We start from the raw sequence: 5,488 nt of genomic DNA on the forward strand, positions 1-5,488 counted from the left end.
CAATAATAAATGGTGCAGAGCACTATATGGCACAGCTATGGGGCAATAATGAGCGGTGCAGAGCACTATATGGCACAGCTATGGGGCAATAATGAACGGTGCAGAGCACTATATGGCACAGCTATGGGGCAATAATGAACGGTGCAGAGCACTATATGGCACAGCTATGGGGCAATAATGAACGGTGCAGAGCACTATATGGCACAGCTACGGGACAAAAATGAACGGTGCAGAGCACTATATGGCACAGCTACGGGACAAAAATGAACGGTGCAGAGCACTATATGGCACGGCTATGGGAGAAAAATGAACGGTGCAGAGAACTATATGGCACAGCTATGGGATAAAAATGAACGATGCATAGCACTATATGGCACAGCTATGGGAGAAAAATGAACGGTGCAGAGAACTATATGGCACAGCTATGGGAGAAAAATGAACGGTGCAGAGCACTATATGGCAGAGCTATGGGACAATAATGAACGGTGCAGAGCACTATATGGCACAGCTATGGGACAATAATGAATGGTGCAGAGCACTATATGGCACAGCTATGGGGCAATAATAAACGGTGCAGAGCACTATATGGCACAGCTATGGGGCAATAATGAACGGTGCAGAGCACTATATGGCACAGCTATGGGGCAATAATGAACGGTGCAGAGCACTATATGGCAGAGCTATGGGGCAATAATGAACGGTGCAGAGCACTATATAGCACAGCTATGGGGAAATAATAAATGGTGCAGAGCACTATATGAAACAGCTATGGGACAAAAATGAACGGTGCAGAGCACTATATGGCACAGCTATGGGGCAATAATGAACGGTGCAGAGCACTATATGGCGCAGCTATGGGGAAATATGAACGGTGCAGAGCACTATATGAAACAGCTATGGGACAAAAATGAACGGTGCAGAGCACTATATGGCACAGCTATGGGGCAATAATGAACGGTGCACATTATATGGCACAGCTATGGGGCAATAATGAACGGTGCAGAGCACTATATGGCACAGCTATGGGGCAATAATGAACGGTGCAGAGAACTATATGGCACAGCTATGGGGCAATAATAAACGGTGCAGAGCACTATATGGCACAGCTATGGGACAAAAATGAACGGTGCAGAGCACTATATGGCACAGCTATGGGGTAATAATGAACGGTGCAGAGCATTGTATATGGGGCACAGCTTTATATGGAGCATCTATGGGGCAATAATGAACTGTATGGAGCATTATATGTGGCACATTTTTATATAGAGCATCTTATGGGCCCATCATGAGCTGTATGGAGCATTATATGGGGCTCCTGATTCAATATGGATATTCAAAAACACTTAACCTACTGATGTCTCAATTAATTTTACTTTTATTGGTATCTATTTTTATTTTTGAAATTCACCGGTAGCTGCTGCATTTTCCACCCAAGGCTTATACTCGAGTCAATAAGTTTTCCCAGTTTTTTGTGGCAAAATTAGGGGGTCGGCTTATACTCGGATCGGCTTATACTCGAGTATATACGGTAATTGAACCACACTGAGAACAGAAAATGTGCACAGAGGTATAAAGGTGTAAGAAAATAATTGCATACATATAGCTCATAGACAGTAAAATGTAGTAACAAGTGCAAACTCGGAAATGCTAATATCACATGTAAATAATTAGAATTCATAAGCACCTATATAAACAAACATTTCATAAATCTTTATTAGTGAAAGCATGATAAAAATGGTTATTGAAAACAATGCCACACTGAATGATAAGACAGCATCAACAAGGACCAAATTGGAAGAAAATATTAAGTATAGGTATGACTATATAAAAAGGGGGACGATGCCTAGGTGCAGTAAATATGATAGATAGAATAACATTTTAGTGTAACGTGATATTATAAATAGCAGAAGGGGGTAAAGCCCAGGCACTTACAGTGCTTGTCCACTACTCAGACAACCCCATCTCAATCAGCATGTTTGCCCCCAGTAAAACGAAGACACTTCAGCTTCGGTGCAGGCGCGGATCCAGCGGTTTCGGCACTGGCTGTCCTGGAGCTCGCATCCCATTATGTCACTCAAGCCCTGCGCCCAATCAGCACTTGCTTCACTCTCCCCACCTTCAGATGAATCAGACATAAGGAAGAAGTCGGAGTTATGGCTGGCCGTTCACTTCTCTTGATGTTTGATTCATCCTAAGACGGAGAGTGAAGCCAGCGATGATTTAGAGCAGCTCTCACGTGACATAAAACTGTGATGCGAGCCCAGCAAAAGTGACACCATTGGAATGGCACCCGCATCAGAGGTGAGTATAATGGTTCATACCCATCACCGTTAAAAGAAAACGGTCCAATATCAGTCCAGAAAAGTGGGACGAGTGTCATGCAATTTTCTTGCGAGTCCAATGCGATTTTTAGCACCTAGCATCCAAATCTCAAGTAAATCGAATGTCAATGCGATCCGATTCCAATGCGATTTTAACATGAGCTTTTAAATAGTTTTCAAAGGAAATATTCTTCTTTCTCTCATTTTATATATATATATATATATATATATATATATATATATATATACACATTAGGTAGATATACAGCTGTATTTTCTCCACTTATGCTTGGTGTTCGAGTGAAGCCATTTATTGTCAAACTACTCTTTTTTTCTCTTTTTAAATCATAATGACAACCCAAAACATCCAAATGCCCCTGATCAAAATTTCACATACCCCATTTCTTAACACCGTGTATTGGCCCCTCTAACATCAATGACCGCTTGAAGTCTTTTGTGGTAGTCGTGGATGAGGGTCTTTATTTTCTCAGATGGTAAAGCTGCCCACTCTTCTTGGCAAAAAGCCTCCAGTCTCTGTAAATTCCTGGGCTGTCTAGCATGAACTGCACACTTGTGATCTCCCCAGAGTGGCTCAATGATATTGAGGTCAGGAGACTGAGATGGCCACTTCAGAACCTTCATTTTGTTCTGCTGTAGCCAATGACAGGTCGACTTGGCCTTGTGTTTTGGATCGTTGTCGTTGTCAAGTACGTCCCATGCGCAGCTCCGGCTGATTATTGCAAATTTCAACAAGAAAGAAGCACTACTGTAAGGTATGCACACTACACCAAAACTAGATTTTAAAAAATGATGGTCATTATTGGCGCACAATACAAAAGTGACTTAAAACATAAGTAAAAACAAAATGGTACAACCACTCAAGCCCCTATATAGATAATATATATGAGATCTGGACATGGTGTATACATGCATATATAACAAGTAACATGGAAAACAAACTGGTGGTCCTGAATGAATAAAGATATTAATAAATAGAAAATATCAGGTATTTATAAATAGGACCTGTAGCATTAAAGATATATACCTATAAAGGCACCCATGCTCCCAAGTTAATGAAATATATATATATATATATATATATATATATATATATATATATATATATATATATATAAATGATAGAAATCTAGGACTCTAATACTATGAGCTGCGGCATGATTAGAAACCCCTGTGGAATGAAGGTCATAATTGACATGAGCCCAAATAATAATCATGGTCCAGATTAAATGCCAAGATGTATTGAAGGCTGAAAAAAAAGTCCCATGGCTAAGATAAGTATGACCAAAGTATCACTTACAAAAATGTAGGGGATAAGTGCCACAAAAGAAGGAGTCCTAGCAGATGGAGTCTGGAGTGGAAGACCCAGACGTGGCCCCACGCAATCGCCGTACCAAGTACGGCTTCGTTAGGGCAAGTGAAAAGCAGTAAGGTGCATGCTAGGCTCCCGGGAGACCAGACACAGAGACATGGAGTGAAGCACAGAGACAATATTCAGGGCATATAGCCCCTAAAGCGCTAGGCAGGATAGAGGATGGGGCAGAGCCATATAAATGTACTCGAAAATGAGAGATAAATGACAAAAATGATAATAAAAGATGGAAAAAAGTAATGATAATTAGGGAATAAAGAACGAAGAATATTAATTCCAAATAAAAAATAGAAAGAAGATAATGAATGAAATAATAAGGATATTAAAAGAAAAGAAATGAAAAATAAATAAGAATTGGAAATTAAAAAAGAAAAGAAAAGACGAATGAAAGAAAATGTGAAAAAATGAAAAATAAATACATGATAAAAAATAGATAAATAATTCATAATAAATAAAATATATAAATAAAACACAGAAAATAAAAAATACTAAATTTAAAAAAAGAAAAAATAAATAAATAAAAAAATAAATGAAAAAAAGCTTTTTTTCATTTATTTTTTATTTCTTATTTTACTGCTTTTCATATGCATTCCAGCCTGAACATTCTGCTTTCCTCCTAGCGCATGCGCACTTATCTTGTTTGGGCAGAGACGTCTGCCCGCCGGACATTGTGTCATTTCCAATGTGCTCATTTCCATCCTCTTCCATGATCCACTGGCCGATCTCGGCATGCCAGTAAGCACGGGCCTTCAGGTATTTATACTGCTTTGGCCACAATCACAGCACTTCCACTGACAAAGCCGTACTTGGCACGGCGAAACACGTGGGGCCACGTCTGGGTCTTCCACTCCGGACCCCGTCTGCTAGGACTCCTTCTTTTGTGGCACTTATCCCCTGCATTGTTGTAAGTGATTCTTTGGTCATACTTATCTTAGCCATGGAGCTTTTTTTCAGCCTTCAATACATCTTGGCATTTAATCTGGACCATGATTATTATTTGGGCTTATGTCAATTATGACCTTCATTCCACAGGGGTTTCTATTTATGCTGCAGCTCATAGTATTAGGGTCCTAGCTTTCTATCATTTATATATATATTTCATGATCTTGGGAACATGGGTGCCTTTATAGGTATATATCTTTAATGCTACAGGTCCTATTTATAAATACCTGATAGATTCCAGGAGGCTCTTGATATTTTCTATTTATTAATATCTTTAGTCATTCAGGACCACCAGTTTGTTTTCCATATTACCTGTTATATATGCATGTATACACCATGTCCAGATCTCATATATTATCTATATAGGGGCTTGAGTGGTTGTACCATTTTGTTTTTATTTATGTTTTAAGTCACTTTTGTATTTTGTGCCAATAAAGACTATCACATTTTTTTTTTCATCTAGTTTTGATGTAGTGTGCATAACTTACAGTAGTGCTTTTTTCTTGTTGTTACTTACCACTTTACTACTGGGTTATTGCACCTCCCTTTATTATTGCTATAGTAGTGCACCTGGTCCTATTTATTTCTATGATTGCAAATTTGTCTCCAGTATTTGCTGATAATATGCTGCCTTCATCTTTCCTTCAACTTTGACCAAGTTTCCTGTGCCTCCGTGCTTTACAGTAGGAATGGTGTTCCTTTCATCATAGGCCTTGTTGATCTCTCTCCAAAAGTAACGTTTATGGTTGTGCCAAAAAAAGTTCAATTTTGGTCTCATCACTCCAAATTACCTTGTTCCAGAAGTTTTGAGGCTTGTGCTATTTTGCATATTGTA

This window comes from Ranitomeya imitator, chromosome 4, assembly GCF_032444005.1.
Source record: "Ranitomeya imitator isolate aRanImi1 chromosome 4, aRanImi1.pri, whole genome shotgun sequence".
In the NCBI taxonomy this organism is placed as follows: Eukaryota; Metazoa; Chordata; class Amphibia; order Anura; family Dendrobatidae; genus Ranitomeya; species Ranitomeya imitator.